The sequence below is a fragment of the Taudactylus pleione genome, unplaced genomic scaffold, assembly GCF_031769625.1.
Source record: "Taudactylus pleione unplaced genomic scaffold, aTauple2 ptg000134l, whole genome shotgun sequence".
Taxonomy (NCBI): Eukaryota; Metazoa; Chordata; class Amphibia; order Anura; family Myobatrachidae; genus Taudactylus; species Taudactylus pleione.
The window spans coordinates 5,603,745-5,619,439 of NW_028284536.1; the positions used below are offsets into that span (position 1 = coordinate 5,603,745).

At 35.2% G+C, this 15,695-nt stretch overlaps 2 non-coding genes across 2 annotated transcripts; both read right to left on the reverse strand.

Moving 5' to 3' along the window:
* Positions 1–2,281: 2,281 nt before the first annotated feature.
* TRNAN-GUU (transfer RNA asparagine (anticodon GUU)) lies at positions 2,282–2,355 on the reverse strand. Its single transcript has one exon. It is a non-coding gene; the product is annotated as a tRNA-Asn (tRNA).
* Positions 2,356–14,458: 12,103 nt separating this feature from the next.
* On the reverse strand, positions 14,459–14,532 carry TRNAN-GUU (transfer RNA asparagine (anticodon GUU)). Its single transcript has one exon. It is a non-coding gene; the product is annotated as a tRNA-Asn (tRNA).
* Between the last annotated feature and the right edge of the window lie 1,163 nt (positions 14,533–15,695).

The window sequence follows — 15,695 nt, forward strand, 5'->3', positions numbered from 1 at the left end:
CCAGAAGAGCAAATCAGGTGATCTAACAAGTAATTTATCAAAATCATCTTTCCAGCTTACACTTTGGTGATGCAATAAGACAATGATTTTGTAAGAAAAATCTTCACACTTCAAAAAGTTTTTCTTAATTCCTTACCTTTGTACTGATAAGATAACACCTGGTTTTAACATAACACAGGCTTCCACTTAAAAATGCTGCTAGGTTGCATTCTGCTGATTAGATATCACCAGGAACAACATTAACCTTCAGGTAATTTCTAAATGTTGAATAAATTGGCTTAAATCAAATTAAACTCACTTTAGAGATAATTGTTTCAGAGAAAGTCTTGAACCCTTCCTTAAAATAGGTAGTTTGACATGTTGACTTCTCTACCTAAAAATCCCCAAAACTTGATTAAAAGAAGATTCTCGTCCCTGGGTGGGATTGAACCACCAATATTCCAATTAATAGCCAAACGTGCTAACCAATTGCGCCACAGAGACCCTATATGAGACATAAACAAACATCAGCTAAGAAACATTGATCTGGAAAGTTTCCTTGCCAAAGTTTATAAAGTCTCTAATCTGGACAGTTATTTTAGGATTTTCGTTAATTAAAAGGAACACATTGCCATGTTCTTGTCATGAATCAACCCTTCTTGAGTTCCAAGCACTTCCTTGAGCAGCAGAGTGGCGCAGCGGAAGCGTGCTGGGCCCATAACCCAGAGGTCGTTGGATCGAAACCATCCTCTGCTATGTGCTATTTTCATTTATCAAATCTAAAATTGGGATTGCTATTTTGACTTTTTTGGTCTTTGCTTATAGTAGAAAATCCATTATCATCTTAACTCATTTAAATCGTATTTTGACAGAAGTGCTGTAGCAAAAAATCCACATAATGTCTTTACTTTACCCTATTACTTCTATGGTTATTGAGAAAAACAAACTACATTGACTCCAGAAGAGCAAATCAGGTGTTCTAACAAGTAATTTATCAAAATCATCTTTCCAGCTTACACTTTGGTGATGCAATAAGACAATGATTTTGTAAGAAAAATCTTCACACTTCAAAAAGTTGTTCTTAATTCCTTACCTTTGTACTGATAAGATAACACCTGGTTATAACATAACACAGGCTTCCACTTAAAAATGCTGCTAGGTTGCATTCTGCTGATTAGATATAACCAGGAACAACATTTACCTTCAGGTATTTTCTAAATGTTGAATAAATTGGTTTAAATCAAATTATACTCACTTTAGAGATAATTGTTTCAGAGAAAGTCTTGAACCCTAACATAAAATAGGTAGTTTGACATGTTGACTTCTCTACCTAAAATTCCCCAAAATTTGACTAATAGAAGATTCTCGTCCCTGGGGGGATTGAACAACTAACCTTCCGGTTAACAGCCAAACATGCTAACCAATTGCACCACAGAGACCCTATGTGAGACTTAAACAAACAACTGCTAAGAAAGATTGATCTGGAAAGTTTCCTTGCCAAAGTTTATAAAGTCTCTAATCTGGACAGTTATTTTAGGATTTTTCGCTAATTAAAAGGAACACATTGCCATGTTCTTGTGATGAATCAACCCTTCTTGAGTTCTAAGCACTTCCTTGAGCAGCAGAGTGGGGCAGCGGTAGCGTGCTGGGCCCATAACCCACAGGTCGTTGGATCGAAACCATCCTCTGCTATGTGCTATTTTCATTTATCAAATCTAAAATTGGGATTGCTATTTTGACTTTTTTGGTCTTTGCTTATAGTAGAAAATCCATTATCATCTTAACTCATTTAATTCGTATTTTGACAGAAGTGCTGTAGCAAAAAATCCACATAATGTCTTTACTTTACCCTATTACTTCTATGGTTATTGAGAAAAACAAACTACATTGACTCCAGAAGAGCAAATCAGGTGTTCTAACAAGTAATTTATCAAAATCATCTTTCCAGCTTACACATTGGTGATGCAAAAAGACAATGATTTTGAAAGAAAAATCTTCAAACTTCAAAAAGTTTTTCTTAATTCCTTACCTTTGAACTGATAAGATAACACCTGGTTATAACATAACACAAGCTTTCACTTAAAAATGCTGCTAGGTTGCATTCTGCTGATTAGATATCACCAGGAACAACATTAACCTTCAGGTATTTTCTAATTGTTGAATAAATTGGCTTAAATCAAATTAAACTCACTTTAGAGTTAATTGTTTCAGAGAAAGTCTTGAACCCTACCATAAAATAGGTAGTTAGACATGTTGACTTCTCTACCTAAAATTCCCCAAAATTTGACTAATAGAAGATTCTCGTCCCTGGGTGGGATTGAACCACCAACCTTACGGTTAACAGCCGAACGCGCTAACCAATTGCGCCACAGAGACCCTATGTGAGACATAAACTAACAACAGCTAAGAAACATTGATCTGGAAAGTTTCCTTGCCAAAGTTTATAAAGTCTCTAATCTGGACAGTTATTTTAGGATTTTTCGCTAATTAAAAGGAACACATTGCCATGTTCTTGTGATGAATCAACCCTTCTTGAGTTCTAAGCACTTCCATGAGCAGCAGAATGGCGCAGCGGAAGTGTGCTGGGCCCATAACCCAGAGGTCGTTGGATCGAAACCATCCTCTGCTATGTGCTATTTTCATTTATCAAATCTAAAATTGGGATTGCTATTTTGACTTTTTTGGTCTTTGCTTATAGTAGAAAATCCATTATCATCTTAACTCATTTAATTCGTATTTTGACAGAAGTGCTGTAGCAAAAAATCCACATAATGTCTTTACTTTACCCTATTACTTCTATGGTTATTGAGAAAAACAAACTACATTGACTCCAGAAGAGCAAATCAGGTGGACTATCAAGTAATTTATCAAAATCATCTTTCCAGCTTACACTTTGGTGATGCAATAAGACAATGATTTTGTAAGAAAAATCTTCACACTTCAAAAAGTTTTTCTTAATTCCTTACCTTTGTACTGATAAGATAACACCTGGTTATAACATAACACAGGCTTCCACTTAAAAATGCTGCTAGGTTGCATTCTGCTGATAGATATAACCAGGAACAACATTTACCTTCAGGTATTTTCTAAATGTTGAATAAATTGGCTTAAATCAAATTAAACTCACTTTAGAGATAATTGTTTCAGAGAAAGTCTTGAACCCTAACATAAAATAGGTAGTTTGACATGTTGACTTCTCTACCTAAAATTCCCCAAAATTTGACTAATAGAATATTCTCGTCCCTGGGTGGGATTGAACCACCAACATTCCAGTTAACAGACGAACGCGCTAACCAATTGCGCCACAGAGACCCTATATGAGACATAAACAAACAACAGCTAAGAAACATTGATCTGGAAAGTTTCCTTGCCAAAGTTTATAAAGTCTCTAATCTGGACAGTTATTTTAGGATTTTTCGTTAATTAAAAGGAACACATTGCCATGTTCTTGTGATGAATCAACCCTTCTTGAGTTCTAAGCGCTTCCATAAGCAGCAGAGTGGTGCAGCGGAAGCGTGCTAGGCCCATAACCCAGAGGTCGATGGATCGAAACCATCCTCTGCTATGTGCTATTTTCATTTATCACATCTAAAATTGGGATTGCTATTTTGACTTTTTTGGTCTTTGCTTATAGTAGAAAATCCATTATCATCTTAACTCATTTTAATCGTATTTTGACAGAAGTGCTGTAGCAAAAAATCCACATAATGTCTTTACTTTACCCTATTACTTCTATGGTTATTGAGAAAAACAAAAAACATTGACTCCAGAAGAGCAAATCAGGTGTTCTAACAAGTAATTTATCAAAATCATCTTTCCAGCTTACACTTTGGTGATGCAATAAGACAATGATTTTGTAAGAAAAATCTTCACACTTCAAAAAGTTTTTCTTAATTCCTTACCTTTGCACTGATAAGATAACACCTGGTTTTAACATAACACAGGCTTCCACTTAAAAATGCTGCTAGGTTGCATTCTGCTGATTAGATATAACCAGGAACAACATTAACCTTCAGGTATTTTCTAAATGTTGAATAAATTGGCTTAAATCAAATTAAACTCACTTTAGAGATAATTGTTTCAGAGAAAGTCTTGAACCCTAACATAAAATAGGTAGTTTGACATGTTGACTTCTCTACCTAAAATTCCCCAAAATTTGACTAATAGAAGATTCTCGTCCCTGGGTGGGATTGAACCACCAATATTCCAATTAATAGCCAAACGTGCTAACCAATTGCGCCACAGAGACCCTATATGAGACATAAACAAACAACAGCTAAGAAACATTGATCTGGAAAGTTTCCTTGCCAAAGTTTATAAAGTCTCTAATCTGGACAGTTATTTTAGGATTTTTCGTTAATTAAAAGGAACACATTGCCATGTTCTTGTGATGAATCAACCCTTCTTGAGTTCTAAGCACTTCCATGAGCAGCAGAGTGGCGCAGCGGAAGCGTGCTGGGCCAATAACACAGAGGTCAATGGATCGAAACCATCCTCTGCTATGTGCTATTTTCATTTATCAAATCTAAAATTGGGATTGCTATTTTGACTTTTTTGGTCTTTGCTTATAGTAGAAAATCCATTATCATCTTAACTCATTTAATTCGTATTTTGACAGAAGTGCTGTAGCAAAAAATCCACATAATGTCTTTACTTTACCCTATTACTTCTATGGTTATTGAGAAAAACAAACTACATTGACTCCAGAAGAGCAAATCAGGTGGACTATCAAGTAATTTATCAAAATCATCTTTCCAGCTTACACTTTGGTGATGCAATAAGACAATGATTTTGTAAGAAAAATCTTCACACTTCAAAAAGTTTTTCTTAATTCCTTACCTTTGTACTGATAAGATAACACCTGGTTATAACATAACACAGGCTTCCACTTAAAAATGCTGCTAGGTTGCATTCTGCTGATTAGATATAACCAGGAACAACATTTACCTTCAGGTATTTTCTAAATGTTGAATAAATTGGCTTAAATCAAATTAAACTCACTTTAGAGATAATTGTTTCAGAGAAAGTCTTGAACCCTAACATAAAATAGGTAGTTTGACATGTTGACTTCTCTACCTAAAATTCCCCAAAATTTGACTAATAGAATATTCTCGTCCCTGGGTGGGATTGAACCACCAACATTCCAGTTAACAGACGAAAGCGCTAACCAATTGCGCCACAGAGACCCTATATGAGACATAAACAAACAACAGCTAAGAAACATTGATCTGGAAAGTTTCCTTGCCAAAGTTTATAAAGTCTCTAATCTGGACAGTTATTTTAGGATTTTTCGTTAATTAAAAGGAACACATTGCCATGTTCTTGTGATGAATCAACCCTTCTTGAGTTCTAAGCGCTTCCATAAGCAGCAGAGTGGTGCAGCGGAAGCGTGCTAGGCCCATAACCCAGAGGTCGATGGATCGAAACCATCCTCTGCTATGTGCTATTTTCATTTATCACATCTAAAATTGGGATTGCTATTTTGACTTTTTTGGTCTTTGCTTATAGTAGAAAATCCATTATCATCTTAACTCATTTTAATCGTATTTTGACAGAAGTGCTGTAGCAAAAAATCCACATAATGTCTTTACTTTACCCTATTACTTCTATGGTTATTGAGAAAAACAAAAAACATTGACTCCAGAAGAGCAAATCAGGTGTTCTAACAAGTAATTTATCAAAATCATCTTTCCAGCTTACACTTTGGTGATGCAATAAGACAATGATTTTGTAAGAAAAATCTTCACACTTCAAAAAGTTTTTCTTAATTCCTTACCTTTGCACTGATAAGATAACACCTGGTTTAAACATAACACAGGCTTCCACTTAAAAATGCTGCTAGGTTGCATTCTGCTGATTAGATATAACCAGGAACAACATTAACCTTCAGGTATTTTCTAAATGTTGAATAAATTGGCTTAAATCAAATTAAACTCACTTTAGAGATAATTGTTTCAGAGAAAGTCTTGAACCCTAACATAAAATAGGTAGTTTGACATGTTGACTTCTCTGCCTAAAATTCCCCAAAATTTGACTAATAGAAGATTCTCGTCCCTGGGTGGGATTGAACCACCAATATTCCAATTAATAGCCAAACGTGCTAACCAATTGCGCCACAGAGACCCTATATGAGACATAAACAAACAACAGCTAAGAAACATTGATCTGGAAAGTTTCCTTGCCAAAGTTTATAAAGTCTCTAATCTGGACAGTTATTTTAGGATTTTTCGTTAATTAAAAGGAACACATTGCCATGTTCTTGTGATGAATCAACCCTTCTTGAGTTCTAAGCACTTCCATGAGCAGCAGAGTGGCGCAGCGGAAGCGTGCTGGGCCCATAACACAGAGGTCAATGGATCGAAACCATCCTCTGCTTTGTGCTATTTTCATTTTTCAAATCTAAAATTGGGATTTCTATTTTGACTTTGTGGTCTTTGCTTATAGTAGAAAATACATTATCATCTTAACTCATTTTAATCGTATTTTGACAGAAGTGCTGTAGCAAAAAATCCACATAATGTCTTTACTTTACCCTATTACTTCTATGGTTATTGAGAAAAACAAACTACATTGACTCCAGAAGAGCAAATCAGGTGTTCTAACAAGTAATTTATCAAAATCATCTTTCCAGCTTACACTTTGGTGATTCAATAAGACAATGATTTTGTAAGAAAAATCTTCACACTTCAACAAGTTTTTCGTAATTCCTTACCTTTGTACTGATAAGATAACACCTGGTTTTAACATAACACAGGCTTCCACTTAAAAATGCTGCTAGGCTGCATTGTGCTGATTAGATATCACCTGAAACAACATTTACCTTCAGGTATTTTCTAAATGTTGAATAAATTGGCTTAAATCAAATTAAACTCACTTTAGAGATAATTGTTTCAGAGAAAGTCTTGAACCCTTCCTTAAAATAGGTAGTTTGACATGTTGACTTCTCTACCTAAAAATCCCCAAAACTTGATTAAAAGAAGATTCTCGTCCCTGGGTGGGATTGAACCACCAACATTCCAGTTAACAGCCGAATGTGCTAACCAATTGCGCCACAGAAACCCTATATGAGACATAAACAAACAACAGCTAAGAAACATTGATCTGGAAAGTTTCCTTGCCAAAGTTTATAAAGTCTCTAATCTGGACAGTTATTTTAGGATTTTTCGTTAATTAAAAGGAACACATTGCCATGTTCTTGTCATGAATCAACCCTTCTTGAGTTCTAAGCACTTCCATGAGCAGCAGAGTGGAGCAGTGGAAGTGTGCTGGGCCCATAACCCAGAGGTCGATGGATCGAAACCATCCTCTGCTATGTGCTATTTTCATTTATCAAATCTAAAATTGGGATTGCTATTTTGACTTTTTTGGTCTTTGCTTATAGTAGAAAATCCATTTTCATCTTAACTCATTTTAATCGTATTTTGACAGAAGTGCTGTAGCAAAAAATCCACATAATATCTTTAATTTACCCTATTACTTCTATGGTTATTGAGAAAAACAAACTACATTGACTCCAGAAGAGCAAATCAGGTGATCTAACAAGTAATTTATCAAAATCATCTTTCCAGCTTACACTTTGGTGATGCAATAAGACAATGATTTTGTAAGAAAAATCTTCAAACTTCAAAAAGTTTTTCTTAATTCCTTACCTTTGTACTGATAAGATAACACCTGGTTTTAACATAACACAGGCTTCCACTTAAAAATGCTGCTAGGCTGCATTGTGCTGATTAGATATCACCTGAAACAACATTTACCTTCAGGTATTTTCTAAATGTTGAATAAATTGGCTTAAATCAAATTAAACTCACTTTAGAGATAATTGTTTCAGAGAAAGTCTTGAACCCTTCCTTAAAATAGGTAGTTTGACATGTTGACTTCTCTACCTAAAAATCCCCAAAACTTGATTAAAAGAAGATTCTAGTCCCTGGGTGGGATTGAACCACCAACATTCCAGTTAACAGCCGAATGTGCTAACCAATTGCGCCACAGAAACCCTATATGAGACATAAACAAACAACAGCTAAGAAACATTGATCTGGAAAGTTTCCTTGCCAAAGTTTATAAAGTCTCTAATCTGGACAGTTATTTTAGGATTTTTCGTTAATTAAAAGGAACACATTGCCATGTTCTTGTCATGAATCAACCCTTCTTGAGTTCTAAGCACTTCCATGAGCAGCAGAGTGGAGCAGTGGAAGTGTGCTGGGCCCATAACCCAGAGGTCGATGGATCGAAACCATCCTCTGCTATGTGCTATTTTCATTTATCAAATCTAAAATTGGGATTGCTATTTTGACTTTTTTGGTCTTTGCTTATAGTAGAAAATCCATTTTCATCTTAACTCATTTTAATCGTATTTTGACAGAAGTGCTGTAGCAAAAAATCCACATAATGTCTTTAATTTACCCTATTACTTCTATGGTTATTGAGAAAAACAAACTACATTGACTCCAGAAGAGCAAATCAGGTGATCTAACAAGTAATTTATCAAAATCATCTTTCCAGCTTACACTTTGGTGATGCAATAAGACAATCATTTTGTAAGAAAAATCTTCACACTTCAAAAAGTTTTTCTTAATTCCTTACCTTTGTACTGATAAGATAACACCTGGTTTTAACATAACACAGGCTTCCACTTAAAAATGCTGCTAGGTTGCATTCTGCTGATTAGATATCACCAGGAACAACATTAACCTTCAGGTATTTTCTAAATGTTGAATAAATTGGCTTAAATCAAATTAAACTCACTTTAGAGATAATTGTTTCAGAGAAAGTCTTGAACCATACTATAAAATAGGTAGTTTGACATGTTGACTTCTCTACCTAAAAATCCCCAAAACTTGATTAAAAGAAGATTCTCGTCCCTGGGTGGGATTGAACCACCAATATTCCAATTAATAGCCAAACGTGCTAACCAATTGCGCCACAGAGACCCTATATGAGACATAAACAAACAGCAGCTAAGAAACATTGATCTGGAATGTTTCCTTGCCAAAGTTTATAAAGTCTCTAATCTGGACAGTTATTTTAGGATTTTTCGTTAATTAAAAGGAACACATTGCCATGTTCTTGTCATGAATCAACCCTTCTTGAGTTCTAAGCACTTCCTTGAGCAGCAGAGTGGCGCAGCGGAAGCGTGCTGGGCCCATAACCCAGAGGTCGTTGGATCGAAACCATCCTCTGCTATGTGCTATTTTCATTTATCAAATCTAAAATTGGGATTGCTATTTTGACTTTTTTGGTCTTTGCTTATAGTAGAAAATCCATTATCATCTTAACTCATTTAAATCGTATTTTGACAGAAGTGCTGTAGCAAAAAATCCACATAATGTCTTTACTTTACCCTATTACTTCTATGGTTATTGAGAAAAACAAACTACATTTACTCCAGAAGAGCAAATCAGGTGTTCTAACAAGTAATTTATCAAAATCATCTTTCCAGCTTACACTTTGGTGATGCAATAAGACAATGATTTTGTAAGAAAAATCTTCACACTTCAAAAAGTTGTTCTTAATTCCTTACCTTTGTACTGATAAGATAACACCTGGTTATAACATAACACAGGCTTCCACTTAAAAATGCTGCTAGGTTGCATTCTGCTGATTAGATATAACCAGGAACAACATTTACCTTCAGGTATTTTCTAAATGTTGAATAAATTGGTTTAAATCAAATTATACTCACTTTAGAGATAATTGTTTCAGAGAAAGTCTTGAACCCTAACATAAAATAGGTAGTTTGACATGTTGACTTCTCTACCTAAAATTCCCCAAAATTTGACTAATAGAAGATTCTCGTCCCTGGGGGGGATTGAACCACCAACATTCCAGTTAACAGACGAACGCGCTAACCAATTGCGCCACAGAGACCCTATATGAGACACAAACAAACAACAGCTAAGAAACATTGATCTGGAAAGTTTCCTTGCCAAAGTTTATAAAGTCTCTAATCTGGACAGTTATTTTAGGATTTTTCGTTAATTAAAAGGAACACATTGCCATGTTCTTGTGATGAATCAACCCTTCTTGAGTTCTAAGCGCTTCCATAAGCAGCAGAGTGGTGCAGCGGAAGCGTGCTAGGCCCATAACCCAGAGGTCGATGGATCGAAACCATCCTCTGCTATGTGCTATTTTCATTTATCACATCTAAAATTGGGATTGCTATTTTGACTTTTTTGGTCTTTGCTTATAGTAGAAAATCCATTATCATCTTAACTCATTTTAATCGTATTTTGACAGAAGTGCTGTAGCAAAAAATCCACATAATGTCTTTACTTTACCCTATTACTTCTATGGTTATTGAGAAAAACAAAAAACATTGACTCCAGAAGAGCAAATCAGGTGTTCTAACAAGTAATTTATCAAAATCATCTTTCCAGCTTACACTTTGGTGATGCAATAAGACAATGATTTTGTAAGAAAAATCTTCACACTTCAAAAAGTTTTTCTTAATTCCTTACCTTTGCACTGATAAGATAACACCTGGTTTTAACATAACACAGGCTTCCACTTAAAAATGCTGCTAGGTTGCATTCTGCTGATTAGATATAACCAGGAACAACATTAACCTTCAGGTATTTTCTAAATGTTGAATAAATTGGCTTAAATCAAATTAAACTCACTTTAGAGATAATTGTTTCAGAGAAAGTCTTGAACCCTAACATAAAATAGGTAGTTTGACATGTTGACTTCTCTACCTAAAATTCCCCAAAATTTGACTAATAGAAGATTCTCGTCCCTGGGTGGGATTGAACCACCAATATTCCAATTAATAGCCAAACGTGCTAACCAATTGCGCCACAGAGACCCTATATGAGACATAAACAAACAACAGCTAAGAAACATTGATCTGGAAAGTTTCCTTGCCAAAGTTTATAAAGTCTCTAATCTGGACAGTTATTTTAGGATTTTTCGTTAATTAAAAGGAACACATTGCCATGTTCTTGTGATGAATCAACCCTTCTTGAGTTCTAAGCACTTCCATGAGCAGCAGAGTGGCGCAGCGGAAGCGTGCTGGGCCCATAACACAGAGGTCAATGGATCGAAACCATCCTCTGCTTTGTGCTATTTTCATTATTCAAATCTAAAATTGGGATTTCTATTTTGACTTTGTGGTCTTTGCTTATAGTAGAAAATACATTATCATCTTAACTCATTTTAATCGTATTTTGACAGAAGTGCTGTAGCAAAAAATCCACATAATGTCTTTACTTTACCCTATTACTTCTATGGTTATTGAGAAAAACAAACTACATTGACTCCAGAAGAGCAAATCAGGTGTTCTAACAAGTAATTTATCAAAATCATCTTTCCAGCTTACACTTTGGTGATTCAATAAGACAATGATTTTGTAAGAAAAATCTTCACACTTCAACAAGTTTTTCGTAATTCCTTACCTTTGTACTGATAAGATAACACCTGGTTTTAACATAACACAGGCTTCCACTTAAAAATGCTGCTAGGCTGCATTGTGCTGATTAGATATCACCTGAAACAACATTTACCTTCAGGTATTTTCTAAATGTTGAATAAATTGGCTTAAATCAAATTAAACTCACTTTAGAGATAATTGTTTCAGAGAAAGTCTTGAACACTTCCTTAAAATAGGTAGTTTGACATGTTGACTTCTCTACCTAAAAATCCCCAAAACTTGATTAAAAGAAGATTCTCGTCCCTGGGTGGGATTGAACCACCAACATTCCAGTTAACAGCCGAATGTGCTAACCAATTGCGCCACAGAAACCCTATATGAGACATAAACAAACAACAGCTAAGAAACATTGATCTGGAAAGTTTCCTTGCCAAAGTTTATAAAGTCTCTAATCTGGACAGTTATTTTAGGATTTTTCGTTAATTAAAAGGAACACATTGCCATGTTCTTGTCATGAATCAACCCTTCTTGAGTTCTAAGCACTTCCATGAGCAGCAGAGTGGAGCAGCGGAAGTGTGCTGGGCCCATAACCCAGAGGTCGATGGATCGAAACCATCCTCTGCTATGTGCTATTTTCATTTATCAAATCTAAAATTGGGATTGCTATTTTGACTTTTTTGGTCTTTGCTTATAGTAGAAAATCCATTTTCATCTTAACTCATTTTAATCGTATTTTGACAGAAGTGCTGTAGCAAAAAATCCACATAATGTCTTTAATTTACCCTATTACTTCTATGGTTATTGAGAAAAACAAACTACATTGACTCCAGAAGAGCAAATCAGGTGATCTAACAAGTAATTTATCAAAATCATCTTTCCAGCTTACACTTTGGTGATGCAATAAGACAATGATTTTGTAAGAAAAATATTCACACTTCAAAAAGTTTTTCTTAATTCCTTACCTTTGTACTGATAAGATAACACCTGGTTTTAACATAACACAGGCTTCCACTTAAAAATGCTGCTAAGTTGCATTCTGCTGATTAGATATCACCAGGAACAACATTAACCTTCAGGTATTTTCTAAATGTTGAATAAATTGGCTTAAATCAAATTAAACTCACTTTAGAGATAATTGTTTAAGAGAAAGTCTTGAACCATACTATAAAATAGGTAGTTTGACATGTTGACTTCTCTACCTAAAAATCCCCAAAACTTGATTAAAAGAAGATTCTCGTCCCTGGGTGGGATTGAACCACCAATATTCCAATTAATAGCCAAACGTGCTAACCAATTGCGCCACAGAGACCCTATATGAGACATAAACAAAAAGCAGCTAAGAAACATTGATCTGGAAAGTTTCCTTGCCAAAGTTTATAAAGTCTCTAATCTGGACAGTTATTTTAGGATTTTTCGTTAATTAAAAGGAACACATTGCCATGTTCTTGTCATGAATCAACCCTTCTTGAGTTCTAAGCACTTTCTTGAGCAGCAGAGTGGCGCAGCGGAAGCGTGCTGGGCCCATAACCCAGAGGTCGTTGGATCGAAACCATCCTCTGCTATGTGCTATTTTCATTTATCAAATCTAAAATTGGGATTGCTATTTTGACTTTTTTGGTCTTTGCTTATAGTAGAAAATCCATTATCATCTTAACTCATTTAAATCGTATTTTGACAGAAGTGCTGTAGCAAAAAATCCACATAATGTCTTTACTTTACCCTATTACTTCTATGGTTATTGAGAAAAACAAACTACATTGACTCCAGAAGAGCAAATCAGGTGTTCTAACAAGTAATTTATCAAAATCATCTTTCCAGCTTACACTTTGGTGATGCAATAAGACAATGATTTTGAAAGAAAAATCTTCACACTTCAAAAAGTTGTTCTTAATTCCTTACCTTTGTACTGATAAGATAACACCTGGTTATAACATAACACAGGCTTCCACTTAAAAATGCTGCTAGGTTGCATTCTGCTGATTAGATATAACCAGGAACAACATTTACCTTCAGGTATTTTCTAAATGTTGAATAAATTGGTTTAAATCAAATTATACTCACTTTAGAGATAATTGTTTCAGAGAAAGTCTTGAACCCTAACATAAAATAGGTAGTTTGACATGTTGACTTCTCTACCTAAAATTCCCCAAAATTTGACTAATAGAAGATTCTCGTCCCTGGGGGGGATTGAACCACCAACCTTCCGGTTAACAGCCAAACACGCTAACCAATTGTGCCACAGAGACCCTATGTGAGACTTAAACAAACAACTGCTAAGAAAGATTGATCTGGAAAGTTTCCTTGCCAAAGTTTATAAAGTCTCTAATCTGGACAGTTATTTTAGGATTTTTCGCTAATTAAAAGGAACACATTGCCATGTTCTTGTGATGAATCAACCCTTCTTGAGTTCTAAGCACTTCCATGAGCAGCAGAGTGGGGCAGCGGAAGCGTGCTGGGCCCATAACCCACAGGTCGTTGGATCGAAACCATCCTCTGCTATGTGCTATTTTCATTTATCAAATTTAAAATTGGGATTGCTATTTTGACTTTTTTGGTCTTTGCTTATAGTAGAAAATCCATTATCATCTTAACTCATTTAATTCGTATTTTGACAGAAGTGCTGTAGCAAAAAATACACATAATGTCTTTAATTTACCCTATTACTTCTATGGTTATTGAGAAAAACAAACTACATTGACTCCAGAAGAGCAAATCAGGTGTTCTAACAAGTAATTTATCAAAATCATCTTTCCAGCTTACACATTGGTGATGCAAAAAGACAATGATTTTGAAAGAAAAATCTTCAAACTTCAAAAAGTTTTTCTTAATTCCTTACCTTTGTACTGATAAGATAACACCTGGTTATAACATAACACAAGCTTTCACTTAAAATGCTGCTAGGTTGCATTCTGCTGATTAGATATCACCAGGAACAACATTAACCTTCAGGTATTTTCTAATTGTTGAATAAATTGGCTTAAATCAAATTAAACTCACTTTAGAGTTAATTGTTTCAGAGAAAGTCTTGAACCCTACCATAAAATAGGTAGTTAGACATGTTGACTTCTCTACCTAAAATTCCCCAAAATTTGACTAATAGAAGATTCTCGTCCCTGGGTGGGATTGAACCACCAACCTTACGGTTAACAGCCGAACGCGCTAACCAATTGCGCCACAGAGACCCTATGTGAGACATAAACTAACAACAGCTAAGAAACATTGATCTGGAAAGTTTCCTTGCCAAAGTTTATAAAGTCTCTAATCTGGACAGTTATTTTAGGATTTTTCGCTAATTAAAAGGAACACATTGCCATGTTCTTGTGATGAATCAACCCTTCTTGAGTTCTAAGCACTTCCATGAGCAGCAGAATGGCGCAGCGGAAGTGTGCTGGGCCCATAACCCAGAGGTCGTTGGATCGAAACCATCCTCTGCTATGTGCTATTTTCATTTATCAAATCTAAAATTGGGATTGCTATTTTGACTTTTTTGGTCTTTGCTTATAGTAGAAAATCCATTATCATCTTAACTCATTTAATTCGTATTTTGACAGAAGTGCTGTAGCAAAAAATCCACATAATGTCTTTACTTTACCCTATTACTTCTATGGTTATTTAGAAAAACAAACTACATTGACTCCAGAAGAGCAAATCAGGTGGACTATCAAGTAATTTATCAAAATCATCTTTCCAGCTTACACTTTGGTGATGCAATAAGACAATGATTTTGTAAGAAAAATCTTCACACTTCAAAAAGTTTTTCTTAATTCCTTACCTTTGTACTGATAAGATAACACCTGGTTATAACATAACACAGGCTTCCACTTAAAAATGCTGCTAGGTTGCATTCTGCTGATTAGATATAACCAGGAACAACATTTACCTTCAGGTATTTTCTAAATGTTGAATAAATTGGCTTAAATCAAATTAAACTCACTTTAGAGATAATTGTTTCAGAGAAAGTCTTGAACCCTAACATAAAATAGGTAGTTTGACATGTTGACTTCTCTACCTAAAATTCCCCAAAATTTGACTAATAGAATATTCTCGTCCCTGGGTGGGATTGAACCACCAACATTCCAGTTAACAGCCGAACGCGCTAACCAATTGCGCCACAGAGACCCTATATGAGACATAAACAAACAACAGCTAAGAAACATTGATCTGGAAAGTTTCCTTGCCAAAGTTTATAAAGTCTCTAATCTGGACAGTTATTTTAGGATTTTTCGTTAATTAAAAGGAACACATTGCCATGTTCTTGTGATGAATCAACCCTTCTTGAGTTCTAAGCACTTCCATAAGCAGCAGAGTGGTGCAGCGGAAGCGTGCTAGGCCCATAACCCAGAGG